Genomic DNA, 15,507 nt, shown 5'->3' on the forward strand with positions numbered 1-15,507 from the left:
AATGATTTATGTAGCGCCCCCGGGGGGAGGGGCACTCGACCAAAAAAGTAGTAGGCCTGTGCCGCGGGCGAGACAAAAAACGGGGGCCTTGGAGCGGGCTTATTGTAAAAAGGAGGGTCCTCGGAACGGGCTTCGGAACTACAAATGTTTGTGAAAACGGGGGTCCTTGGAACGGGTCGCCTTCGCGTGCATGAGTGCGTATTCATCCCTATGGAACGGGCATACGTGCACCAGGCGGCACGGGCGCCGGGTGCGCGAGCGCAGAGGCGATGGTCGGACAGCGCTTTGCGGCCGCTTTTCACCAAAATTGCGGCTCATCGTAGCAGATCAATGCGGCCGGAACGGCGTAACGAAAAATATGCGAAGCTTTGGAGCGGATTTCTTTCTTCTTTTTCCTCGATAAGAAGAAAATGCTTTGCTTTGGAGCGACTTTCTTTTTTCTTTGTCTCAATAAGACAAAAATGCTATGCCTTGGAACGGAAATTTGGGTGTAAAAATGGGGGTCCCCTCCGCGGCACATACCCACTATGCATTATATACTGAGTGCCCCCCCCCCCGGGGGGCACTTCCATTGACGAGTGGATACCATGCGCGACCATGGGGTCTCGAAAAGCACCCTAAATATATACGTATTTTCCATATTCTGAAAATGCACCCCTTCACAAGTATTGGCGTCTGAAATCCTACCCTTAACAAGTATTGGAAACAAAACGATACTCTTGGTAAGTATTCCCTGAAATGAACCTCTAAACAAGTACAGCGATATTTTATTGTTATGTCACGGGTCCGTCGGTCGTCGGTTCGACCTTTACACGTACGGCCCCAGCTTCCACACCTCGCTCAAATCGGACTCTAAACACGTAGTGTTGAGGCAAAAAGGACATCCTTTATCAAACATTTTAATTTTGTTTTATCATCCCCGCAAATTTGACCCAAAACACGTAGCTTTCCTAGCAAAATAGATACCTTTTTTCATTATTTTTGTGTTTTTGACACCCTTATCACGTACGCAACGTGCCCTATCTTGAAAAAGACATCCTTTTTACGTGTTTTTTTTTGGTCGCGCATGGTATCCACTCGTCAATGTAAGTGCCCCCCCCCCCCCCGCGGGTGTAGCGCGGATATTAAATTGATGTTCATTGAAAACATATAGCGGAAAAACGGATGGAAGTGGATGACAGCTCCGAAGAGGCTACCGAGGGTTTTGAATACTACGAGGTGCGCTTACATCCTTTCTATTTCCGCGCTACTAACGATACGTTCCATGTACATTATCTTTCCTCCCTCTTTCCATTGTTCAGCTGCAGTGGATTTGAGATGCGAGGAAGCCCAGAGGATGCAGAGAGGACACAGCTAACGTTAACGGATGATAACGAACATGGAACGTTTGTCGCTCGTATTATATGTTGCCGCTTTACGTCGTAAACGGTGGAAAGTTCATCCGTTATAAAAGTTTTGTGCAGCTCAAAACTTTTTGCGCGAATGAAATCACAGTAGACAATGCTCGATGGATAGACCGTATAAATCACTATGCAATGAATACACAACGGATGCATAGCGGTTCCGTTTTACATCTTCTTTGTATCCGTAAGTGCAGTTGGACCGGGCCTTAAGCAGGCGTGCGATCAAAATGCAAATTGCAGCTGATTCGCAGACGATCTGCACTATTTTGCATGAACAAAACATGCTAGACTATAAGGCAATTTAATGGAGGATTTAACGTAACTTGCGTTCAAGTGCAAAATTTGCGATTAATCAGAATTAGACTTGAGCTTGATTTTGGGAATTGGCGCTCGATTTGCAATCAAACGCAGGTACAAGCGTGCGTTTCATTTTTCAAGGTGATTAAATCTGTTCCCATGGTTGCTCTTCCTTACTTCAGCAGAAACCCTACATGGTACTTTGTACTAATTATCCTTAAAGTCCTCCACCAAGTAGTTTATTCACCTTAATTTGAGGTTTCTAGTCATCACCAGCTGAATGTATTTTATATGTTTTCTTTCCCATGCCAATATTTCCAAAGTTTAATATACAAGCAAAACTAATAGCTTCGTGAAGTAATGACATTAGCATAAGTAGGAGTATGCATATAATCTGTATTAAAAATATGAACAGTTAAGTGTCTGGTACAAGGAGAACATCCGGAAGGATGAGCCAATTAAGCTTGTGATCTGCGTATCATAATAAAACAAATAAACAATGCAGTAAAAGAAACCCAAATATATGAATTAAAATACACTACTCACACACAGACCCTCGCACACTCCACACACATTCTCTCTCTGTCCCTGCTGTGTTTATACTGAGGTATATATTTTGTTATGTAATAATGTATTATTTGCTTTGTCGTGAAAGTGTTTGTTTGCACCTTGTTAATTCTGAAACAGAAATAAAATCCAGTCTAATAATCTATTATTTCAGATTATTTTCTGTATTCATATTTAAATTTCTACAAACACATTTAGTAATAGTAAAGCACTGACTGCCACCAAGCTCTGATTTCGCCATTTTCTTTCTGTTCTTGTGGCTATACCAAAAACTCTGCGATTTTCCTATAATCTATTTTAAACCCCAATAACTTTTTAGTTTTCCCATGAAACTGGCGGCATCACAGGTTGCGATCAAAGGCTACAGTGCACCTGTGTATTCGTTCGTACTTCTTTAGAAATTTAAAGCTAAATGAATTGGAATATTAATGGATTTAAAATGCTTATCAATCAAATCTTTGTACCTTAAATTATCACTTGATATAATTTCCAAATTACTACTCTTGGTAGGTTCCTGATCATTATCATGATTTAACCCAGCTTCCTCATTACATGGTCGGAAATATTTTCAATACTTTCAAAGGCATCAGATCAGTCAGGGGTGGCGGCACGTATTTTTGTTTGGGGGGACGGGCAAAGCCAAAAAGGGCACTTATATGCCAAAAAGGGCATTTTGGTACAAACGGACATTTTCACCATGAAATTATCATCCGTGCGAAGAAGTTGTGTGTTTTGTAGTAATTAACTTGAGCAAATTTTTTTAAAAGTGATTTCTGAATTATAAGATATATATTAAGGTTTTATTTTTTAGCGAGTGAGCGGTTTGGAAAAATTGTAAAATCTTAAGTTTTAAAACTTGCTTTTGAATCAATTATGGACCTAATTACTATTAAAAGGGCGTTCTTGTGAGATATCGCGAGTCACGAGCTCAAACTTTTGGAAATTTCATGTAATAAGACATGAAAAGTAAACATTCCTAGTTTTTGTAATCATGAAAAAGGATGTAAATCTAACTAAAGAATTAACGCGAGCTGAATTTTTTTTTAATATACTGACCAGAAAAGGAATCTTTTAAAGACTGCATTTAGCGACTAATAATATACGGGCTAAATATCTCACCAATCGAATAATGCGAACGCGAAGCGCGAGCAAAAAAAATTGTGATATTGTAACCAGATCCAGAACACTTACACTGGACATTCTAGGCATTTTATTTAACCAGGAATAACATTACTACCTTAATAAACAATAATTGGTGCGAGCGCGAAACATAAGCCAAAAATGTAACATTCTAAGTATATTTGTATGGACAGGATGAGTATCTTACTGAACAATTATTGATGCGAAACGCGAGCCAGAAAATTGTGATTTTCTCACCTGAAAAGTGTATTTTCTAAGCACTGTTTGTAACCAGGAACAGAATGAGTACCTTAATAAACAATAATTGATGCGAGCGCAAAACGTGAGCCAAAAATGTGTGATATTCCAACCTGAAAACTCGACATTCTATGCATTTTGTAACCAAAAACAAGAAAAATACCTTATACTAAACAATAATTGATGCGAGAGCCAATTTTTTTTAATTTTCTATCCTAAAATGTATTATATTTTACTTCAAAAAGGGTATTTCATTTTGAAAAAGGGCACATTTCCTACGGAGAATTTCGGGGGGGGGGGCACTTTCCCCCTGCCCCCCCCCCCCCGTTCCCCCGCCCCTGATATCACTAGTGTTGAGGCAAGATCTGACAATAGAAAGTTATAAATCAATTAAGTTTTATGGGAAAGAAAACTCGGTCCGGAGAAAACTATATCTTTATCGACAATTTTTCCCCCAACGTAGTTTAAATCAATCGCTAATGGATTTTCCCCAGATGAGGATCAGTGCAAATCACTTTCCGGAAATATTTTGAACAGACAAGTGATTCAGATAATGATGATAATATCGGAAGTTATATACAAGTTCTAGAGAAGTTAATGGGGAAATCAAGGATCCGGTGACGCAGTAATAGATCTTGCTATTCTTATTATCAGAGCATTCGCATGTGAATTGAGTGTTACTAAAAATAGGATCCCGGGGGGGCCACTTACATTAACGAGTGGATACCATGCGCGACCAAAAAATACGTAAAAAGGATGTCTTTTTCAAGATAGGGCACGTTACGTACGTAACGTGATAAGGATGTCAAAAACACTAAAATAATGAAAAAAGGGTATCTATTTTCGCTAGGAAAGCTACGTGTTTAGGGTCAAATTTGCGAGGGTGTAAAAAATTAAGACTAAAATGTTTTATAAAGGATGTACTTTTGCCCCAAGAGTCAACACTACGTGTTTTAGAGCACGATTTGGGCGAGATATGGGAGGTGCATGCATGGGGCTGTACTAAACCCAATGATGTGGGTGAAGGTAGGCCGACGACCGACGTCCGTGACATAATGAAAATATCGCTGTACTTGTTTAGTTGATTATAAACTGCCCTTGTTTAGGGGGTCAATTCAGGGAATTTTGTTTCCAATACTTGTTAAGGGTATGGTTTCACACGCTAATACTTGTTAAGGGGTGCATTTTCAGAAAATGGAAAATACGTGTTTAGGGTGCTTTTCGATACCCCATGGTCGCGCATGGTATCCACTCGTCAATGGAAGTGGCCCCCCGGGAATAGGATACTCAATGTAATTTTTTTTAGACAAGGAATTGTACCTTCACATTTGAAATCCGGTTAGGTATATAAATACACCCAGTGCACTATATACATCAATAATTTACGTCTGACAGTTAAACTTCACATTTTGCTCCCTCATCTCGCTGAATTTTTTATGGCTCCGGCAAACCATGGCTATTGAAAGACATTGAGAAACAAATTGATTTATATCATTTCGGTAACAGACCAGGATTGTCAACATCACGATCTCTTTGGTCTACAAGAACATCATCTCTATGACAATGCAGAATATAACCAGGGATCATGAATTGGATTGTAATTTTGTTTGATATCAAACGATGTACTTTATTATAATGAAACTCTATCTGACATCAAAGTTAGTCATGCCTCCGGTGTACCCCAAGGGACACGGCTTAGCCCAATATTCGCACTGCACAGCATGGACCTATAGGTCCATGGTTACAGTCAGTAATGAATAATTAGTGCAATACTGGTCGTAATCAATTATGTCACTCAATCATTCAACGCGTTTTACCTTACAATTCTATCCCTTCTTTATCGGGGTTCTTGCCATTAATGACGCGCCTTTCGTGCAAAGAGTATCAAACTTCTTGGAGTTGTTATTCAATCTGATTTAACATGGAATTTACATGTCGATGGTTTTATGGTGCAATAAAAAAGTGTATATGTTAATGAGACTGAACATTTTCAATTTACCTAATTTGGTTTTGGTTCCAATGTGGGTTATATATGACTTATTTCAGAATGTTGTGCTCCAGTGTCCACCGCAGTCTGACATTAAAGCAGCATTATTGAAACTGAGAACATGAAAGAGTATCACAAATGCATGTCAGGTATGTAATTTACCAACACTTGAGGAGAGAAGACGCACTGGCACTGTGTAAAAAAATAAATGGCAAAGTTACTTTCAAATCATCCTGTGTAAGACACGGCTACCTAAAAAATAAAACCACCAAAAACATGCCAACATATCTCTTCATCTTTAAAACACTCTATTGAACAATTTCAAACAAGAACAACAGGATTTAGAAATAGTGCATTGTCTTTTTTAGTTGACATACTAAAAAAAGTTGAGTGTGTCGACTAAGACAATAGTCACTCTCCCCCTCACCATAAAAAATTATGCACAAAGTGCCAGCCTCCTCTTCTTCAAGTAGGCTGTTTTATATGAGGCGCCGAATGTACCAATATTATATAGAACAATTATTTGTTATATAATCATTATTTATTAAATAATAACTATTATTTATATATAATTTACATTTTATTTGTAAATAACTACTATTATATAAAATATCATTTCTAATTATTTATATATAATTCCAAGTAATACTTCATTATTTGTAAATAATAATAGTTCGACATTCCATTATTTATAAATAATGATTATTTGTTTTTCATTATTTATAAATAATGATTATTTGTTTTTCATTATTTATAAATAATGATTATTTGTTTTTCATTATTTACAAATAATGATTATTTGTTTTTCATTATTTATAAATAATGATTATTTGTTTTTCATTATTTATAAATAATGATTATTTGTTTTTCATTATTTACAAATAATGATAATTTTTTTTTTCATTATTTATAAATAATGATTATTTGTTTTTCATTATTTATAAATAATTTGTTGAGTTTTCCATTATTTATAAATAATGATTATTTGTTAAATAATGAAAACGTCTACTTCATTATTTATAAATAATTTTTTCGAGTGCACCATTATTCTCATTATTTATAAATAATCATTATTTAATGTTCGAGTTTTCCATTATTTATAAATAAAGATTATTTGTTAAATAATGAAATATCTACTTCATTATTTATAAATAATAATTTTGTTTCAATATCCCATTATTTATAAATAATCATTATTTATAAACAATTTTAACAGTTTGCAATTATATACAAATAATAATTATTTATATACAAATAACCATTATTTATTAAATAATGCCATTATTTATTAAATAATGCCATTATTTATTAAATAATGAAAAACTCGCTATAACATGCAAATGTGGGACCGCCCATGATATGAATATTCATGATGCGATTTCCTTTTTCGTGATTTTTCTTCAAAATTTTTTGTCCATTTCCTCTTCATAATGACATTTCTTGAAGCAATTTTCTAGGGATATGGTCTGATTGTAATATTCTTCATTTTCTATATAACTTCGTCTTCGTAGAAATATCAAAAAGTGTAATTTTATACGATTTTTCCTACAGTTCACAATCCCCATAGGCGCGCGTGTATCGTAGGGACAACCGGTGAATCGACGGAGTGCTCTTCATCGAAATACTACGTTGGTTGGTCCCCGGAAGTGGCGGGCGGAATTTAGCCCGAATCCTCGATGGAAGTCGATCAAGTGCATATGAGCTGAGAGAGTGAAATATCAGTGTACTTGTACAGGCTCTTCTACTTTTTATAAATATTTCTTGTTGCTTTTTTTGTTAAGTTAATTTTTCCTGGTGTAGAGATAGTTTCAGTTCTAATAATGCACTTCAAATACATTTTGGAGTGTCTGTTTGAGGCGTTTGGGGCGATTTCACCCTGGCCCCAAAATGCTCGCAACGACAATACGGGGGCATGATGACCCCTAAATTTTTAAAAACTTATTTTTCTATTGAAAATTATCACAAAATTCACCAAAAGTGTGCACGAAAGCCTTTGTATTTCACTTTTAAAACTGCAAAAAGTGCCCAAATGACAAGCTTGGTCGCTTCGCTGTGTCGCTTTCAACTTGAGAACGTTTACGCGTCTGCTTCCCCCCCCCCCCCTCTCCTCCGAAAGAAATTCTGTATACGGCCATGCTCTAAAGAGCCTGGCACATTGATTTATGTATACTTTCATTTTCATTATTTTTATCTCATTATCAACATGGCCTTACGCAGAATTTTTTCCAGGGGGGCCGGGGCCGGAGCATGACGCGCGTAAACTTTCTCAAAAAAATCTTGAAAGCGAGACAGCCACGGGACCAAGCCCAAATGACAAGCTTGGTCGCTTCGCTGTCTCGCTTTCAACTTGAGAAAGTTTACGCGTCTGCTCCCCCCCCCCCCCCTCCTCCGAAAGAAATTCTGTATACGGCCATGCTCTAAAGAGCCTGGCACATTGATTTATGTATACTTCATTTTCATTATTTTTATCTCATTATCATCATGGCCTTACGCAGAATTTTTTCCGGGGGGGGGGGGGTGGGGGAGCAGGACGCGCGTAAACTTTCTCATAAAAATCTTTCTCAAAAAAGCGACCAAGCTTGTCATTTGAGCTTGGTCGCGTCGCTGTCTCGCTTTCAAGATTTTTTTGAGAAACTTTACGCGCGTCCTAGCTGCTACCCCCCCCCCCCCCCCCCGGTAAAAATTCTGTGTAAGGCCATGATGATAATGTGATAAAAATAATGAAAATGAAAAGTACATATAAATCAATGTGCCATATGCTCTTTTGAGCATGGCCGTTCACAGAATTTCTTTCGGGGGGTGGGGGCAGACGCGCGTAAACGTTCTCAAGTTGAAAGCGAGACAGCGAAGCGACCAAGCTTGTCATTTGGGCTTGGTCCCGTGGCTGTCTCGCTTTCAAGATTTTTTTGAGAAAGTTTACGCGAGTCATGCTCCGGCCCCGGCCCCCCTGGAAGAAATTCTGCGTAAGGCCATGTTGATAATGAGATAAAAGTAATGAAAATTAAAGTATACATAAATCAATGTGCCATGCTCTTTAGAGCATGGCCGTATACAGAATTTCTTTCGGAGGGGGGGGGGGGGCCGGAAGCAGACGCGTAAACGTTCTCAAGTTGAAAGCGACACAGCGAAGCGACCAAGCAATTGTCATTTGGGCACTTTTTGCAGTTTTAAAAGTGAAATACAAAGGCTTTCGTGCACACTTTTGGTGAATTTTGTGATAATTTTCAATAGAAAAATAAGTTTTTAAAAATTTAGGGGTCATCATGCATGCCCCCGTATTGTCGTTGCGAGCATTTTGGGGCCAGGGTGAAATCGCCCCAAACGCCTCAAACAGACACTCCAAAATGTATTTGAAGTGCATTATTACTATTATTAGAACTGAAACTTATCTCTACACCAGGAAAAATTAACTTAACAAAAAAAGCAACAAGAAATATTTATAAAAAGTAGAAGGGCCTGTACAAGTACACTGATATTTCACTCTCTCAGCTCATATGCACTTGATCGACTTCCATCGAGGATTCGGGCTAAATTCCGCCCGCCACTTCCGGGGACCAACCAACGTAGTATTTCGATGAAGAGCACTCCGTCGATTCACCGGTTGTCCCTACGATACACGCGCGCCTATGGGGATTGTGAACTGTAGGAAAAATCGTATAAAATTACACTTTTTGATATTTCTACGAAGACGAAGTTATATAGAAAATGAAGAATATTACAATCAGACCATATCCCTAGAAAATTGCTTCAAGAAATGTCATTATGAAGAGGAAATGGACAAAAAAATTTGAAGAAAAATCACGAAAAAGGAAATCGCATCATGAATATTCATATCATGGGCGGTCCCACATTTGCATGTTATAGCGAGTTTTCCATTATTTAATAAATAATGGCATTATTTAATAAATAATGGCATTATTTAATAAATAATGGTTATTTGTATATAAATAATTATTATTTGTATATAATGGCAAACTGTAAAAATTGTTTATAAATAATGATTATTTACAAATAATGGGATATTGAAACAAAATTATTATTTATAAATAATGAAGTAGATATTTCATTATTTAACAAATAATCTTTATTTATAAATAATGGAAAACTCGAACATTAAATAATGATTATTTATAAATAATGAGAATAATGGTGCACTCGAAAAAATTATTTATAAATAATGAAGTAGACGTTTTCATTATTTAACAAATAATCATTATTTATAAATAATGAAAAACAAATAATCATTATTTATAAATAATGAAAAACAAATAATCATCATTTATAAATAATGAAAAACAAATAATCATTATTTATAAATAATGAAAAACAAATAATCATTATTTATAAATAATGAAAAAAAAATTATCATTATTTATAAATAATGAAAAACAAATAATCATTATTTGTAAATAATGAAAAACAAATAATCATTATTTATAAATAATAAAAAACAAATAATCATTATTTATGAATAATGAAAAACAAATAATTATTTGTAAATAATGAAAAACAAATAATCATTATTTATAAATAATGAAAAACAAATAATCATTATTTATAAATAATGGAATGTCGAACTATTATTATTTACAAATAATGAAGTATTACTTGGAATTATATATAAATAATTAGAAATGATATTTTATATAATAGTAGTTATTTACAAATAAAATGTAAATTATATATAAATAATAGTTATTATTTAATAAATAATGATTATATAACAAATAATTGTTCTATATAATATTGGTACATTCGGCGCCTCATAGTTTTAAAATGTATTGTATCATGTTATATCCATTCACTATCTTTTATATTTTTTCACGTAAATTTTGCATTAGTTCTTTAAATGTATAATTTTTGTAATGTATTTTACTATGTCATTTATTGTGCCTATATAAACTTATAAACATGAAAGTTCCAGCTGTTTAGGTTTTTTTTTTAATGTGCGACAGTTAAAAACATGTTTGACTATCAATGCCATTTTGAATTGAATTGGAAGGAGAGAGAGGGAGAGGGGAGAGAGAGAGAGAGAGGGAGAGAGAAAGGAAGAGAGGTACAAGTTAGAGATGGTGTGAAAGAGAGGATGTGAGAGAGATGGGGCGAGGGAGGGGGCGAGGGTGTGTGAAAGAGCGGGTGAGAGAGATGGGGCGAGAGAGGGGGGCGAGGGTGTGTGAAAGAGGGGGTGAGAGAGGGTGTGTTAGAGAGGGGGTGAGAGAGATGGAGGGAGAGAGGGGGGCGAGGGTGTGTGAAAGAGGGGGTGAGAGAGGGTGTGTTAGAGAGGGGGTGACACAGAGATACGATCTTACGTATACGTATTACGTATAAGCTCCTAGAGAGGGAACCTTTGGAGGGAACTCTTTCCGCGCGTTATTATTTCCATAGGTTTTGTCAAAGACCTTATAATAATATGTACATAGCCAACATGGCTGCCGGTGTAGCGGCGGATTCGGTTCCACCGGCGGATACCGTATCCGCCGGCAGATATCGTTCTAAATGGCCGATATCGTTTTTAATCGGAACATGCATATCCGCCGGGTTTGCGCGGCTTGAAGTTTGCAGATTTGGTTCCTTGGCGGATTTGGTTCTATTGACTATACGTGTAATTCAGACAACCTCGGCAGCGCGCGCATGCGCGGCTCTGGCAATGTCAATCGCAATGGGGGGGGGGGGGGGGGGGGATTTTCGTCCGCCTTTAGTGAATTTTTATTCAGGGGCGGATCCATACAGCGTTTGACATAGGGCTCGATGGAGGTGAGGATTAATAGGAGAAATAATGTCTCGATATTTCATGTATTACATAGACCTGGCACATACGCCAAAACTTTGCTATTTATTATTATCAGATTTTGATGAAATTTTCATCATTTTGTTTTTGTGAATTTGTATACTATTTTCAGTCCGCAGTATGCATCGATCTCTTTAACTGTGCTTTTTCACACCAATGTTAGTGTCAGTTTGCCAGACTGTTTGGCGAAAATGTGCACCCCCATACAGTGCGTATAAAAAAAACGGGACAGTTTTGAAAAGTCTATAAAAAATTGTTTCAAATTATGATATCTATATTTTGATGTTTAGATGCTCTGAAATCTTATCTTTGAAATGCCATTTAAAAAAAAATTGTTCATGCTTGAGCGAACACGGAACGTTTTTGTCGGGGGTTCAAAGAGAGGCTTGCGCCAAAATGGCAGAAATTAGAAATTTGATGATCAGACTTTTTGCTAATCAGCAGGCTTCCTTTTTACCTTTTCATTATCTTCGCCATGATTTTCGAATTATGCTGTCAAATTTTATTTACAAATGTATTTATATACTTGAATTATTTTGTTTTTTCATTAAAACTTCTTTAACCTTTGAATTTTCCTTCATAAGTAAGGAAAGAAGACTTTTGTCAACCCAAGGAAGAAGATTTGCGTTATTAATCATGTTAATTGGGAGAACTTGTAGTTATTCAAATCGTATTTTATTAGGTGAAAAAAATTACGTTATGGTACCTTTATAATAGAAAAACATGAATCCTATTTTCAAGGGGTCATTGATTCCTTGACCAAGTTTAATTAAGTGCTTGACAGGGCAAACAGGAAAGGATTCATGACATGTCTTTCAATGGCAATGTATTGAGTAAATTTTGAAGGAGCTAGATATGGCAGATCGGATAAAATGTATTTAAATAGTTGTGAGCGAGCAAGCAAAAATTTCCACTTTTTTTAATATCCAATTCTACGTAACACCCCGAGCCCCCACCCATCTGTATGCCACTGTTCAAAAGCACCATAACCTTTGTAGCACACAATGGAAGGATTAAAAAAATACACGCTTTCCCATACTTCGGTTTAAAAATTTTGTTTTTGGTTATAGAATGAATATTGAAAGCTAAAAGAGAACATATTAAAAAGAAACAACAGAACAATGCAGGCAAATAAACAGATTCGAAAATGAATTTTAACAGCATAATTCGAAAATTATGTCAAAGATAATTAAAAGGTTAAAAGGAAGTCTGCTGAATAGCAAGAAGTCCGATCATCATATTTATCATGTTATGCCATTTTGGCGCAAGATTCCTTTTTAACCCCAAACAAAAACATTCCGTGTTCGCTCAAGCATGAACAAAACTATTTTTTAATGGCATTTGAAAGATAAGACCTCAGAGCATCTATTAACACCAATATATAGATGTCATAATTTGAAACAAATTTTTTTTAGACTTTTCAAATCTGTCCCGTTTTTTTTTCGATACGCACTGTATAGGCATATTGGTTTTTGAAACTACAAATGTTTAGAAAAATTTCAACAAATTAAAACTTCATATTTCCAAATAAATGATGCAAATAAGTGTATGAAAATATGTTTTGCTGTTAACTCATATTATTGCTTGTAGAATGCTAATTTTGGGTGAAAACATAAATTTGACATTTTTAACAAAAACAAAAAAAAGAATGTCAAAACATTATTTATTTCTTATGTAGTTTATTGTAGGCCAATTTTTAATTTATCATGAATTTTTTTTTTTTCTTTTTTTCTTCAATATTTTTGTTAAGGAATCTGAACTTTAGATCTAAAAGTTAGATACGCCACGTATCGTATGCTCCTTAATTTACCTCTCAGTCATCTAATTTTAAGATCAATATGGGATCTTTAGTGAAACATAATTTCTCCTTTATATCTTTTGTTTCTCTTACTATACCCCCTTCTGGTTTTTCATCTCTTTATTTTTTGCCTTTCTTTCTGTCCCTGCTCATTTCGCCCCTTTGCCTCTTCTCCAGTTTCCTAACATTTCTGGCACATTATGAATATATCTGGGGCGTATACGCGTGGGTGATATAGCATCAAAAAGGGAGAAATAGAAAGAGGAGGGAAGGGAGAAAAAAAATATACGAGAAAATGTGGAGGAAATAATAATAATACATAGGAATTTCGCAAATCAAGAATTTCATTTGCAGTGATCATTATCTATACTTCCCTTTAGAAAACTTATTACAAAATCCTGCCATTGTTTGCCTTTATTTAATACTCTGTATCAATCATAATTGATGCATATTGTATCCAATTTATCCCTAAAATTGTGATAAGAAGTATTTAATAGGTATAAATTAATTAAAAATGCATGTTTTTTATTACAAGACGTATTTTTTTTAAACAGTGCACACCCATATATTTACCACTAATGCATATAGCATTTCCATTTATTTGAAAGCAAGATAAAAGAGCGTTGCAGATTAAATGCCTCCAGGCTCACGGGCATAGGTGCCGCGGCCAGGGATCGAACCCCGGACTTTCTATGTATAGCCAGGCCGCCTAGACCACTCGGCCACGGCACCTCCACGTATGTGAGTGAAGGATATCGCGATAGCGCAAGAACGATATCTTCCGAAGAGAGTGGCCTTTTTTGGTACTGAATCCGCCGGAGTAGAACACGATCCGCCGGCGGATTTGGTGCCTAGAACAGTATCTGCCAGGCGCAGGATCCGCCGGTACACCGGCGGACAATTTGAAGGTTGATTTTGGAGGGTCAATGTTTTATTCATGAGAATGACGTCAAAATACGCATAATGCACTTGTATGATTGGATAAAACGCTAATGTTTTATTCATGTTTCATGCATTAAACATTTTTCCGTCCCACAATTCCCTACGATATCTGTGCGAGGTGTCGTTCTTTTGGACTCTGCGAATTTCAAGTTTCTGAAACGAAATAGCTAGACTAATTATCTGTTTATAGAATTGATGTTCGAAATCATGTTTTTTTAGTAAACTTCATTGGAGGAGAAAATCTTGGAGGGAACATCAATACTATTCTAATGACATTCCATAGGAATAAAAGTAAGTTACGCTCATTTTCATGTTTTGATCTCACCTGCAAAATTGTAATGTGTTTGCCGGGGTTCGGGGCTCATCCTGTATTATTACGTACTTGTAAACCTCAATTCCAATATTTCTTTTGCCTGACTTCCAAATAAGTGTGATCATTGAGTTTCTCAAAAAATACTATACAGGGGCCGCGGAACCGGGGGGGCTGGGGGGGCTTCAGCCCCCCACTTTTTCCAAAACCGTGTACAAAAACGCAATAATGACCATACGATTGTGATTTTCTGCATGGTCAGCCCCCCCCCCCCCCCCACTTTGAAAACCGTTCCGCGGCCCCTGCTATTGGGTGTCCGGACACGTAACAGAAATGAAGCCTTGTTTTTATCTCAGGAATAAACCAAAAATATAGGTTGAATAGTTTTTTTTTTCACCATCAATATTTGTTCTTTATAATATTTTCTTATATTCTATGCTAAAAAGAATTAAAGACATTGCTTGTAAACTTTTCAAAATTGAGAGTAAAAGTCATGTGTCCGGACACCCAACCCGTTCGGACACACAACCACTGGGTATACTATAGTTTGTCGTAGATCTAGACATTCATCGGAATGCTTCATGTAGGTCTAAAGTAAACCTGTATTTCAGTTTTATTGTGATTAGACAATTATCAGGGGTAGATGTGGACTTGTTTCAGACCTCCTTTTTTTTAGTAACGACAAACTGTCGATTTTAGGCCTATTCAAATTTAGGTCAATGTAGGGATATGGTCGCCTTTGATATCGCCGGTGCTAGCCGGCTAGCGAGATTGTCGATGTAGTCATGGGGTATGAAAATAGCGGGGACGGACTAGGCCCAAACTTCAAGCTTGAAAGTTGAAGTTTAGGCCTAGTCCGTCCCCGCTATTTCATCTTCATATGAATAAGTATAATTCTCAGCAGTTTCTTTTATTCAGGAACGTTTTACTTCAGAATAATTAGTGATGAAATACGATTGACTTAGCATTAGTGTCTGTTATAATATTAGTGTTAAGTGTTACTGTTACTTATATAGTCTTAGATTTGAATGAAATGGC

This window comes from Lytechinus pictus, chromosome 7, assembly GCF_037042905.1.
Source record: "Lytechinus pictus isolate F3 Inbred chromosome 7, Lp3.0, whole genome shotgun sequence".
Taxonomy (NCBI): domain Eukaryota; kingdom Metazoa; phylum Echinodermata; class Echinoidea; order Temnopleuroida; family Toxopneustidae; genus Lytechinus; species Lytechinus pictus.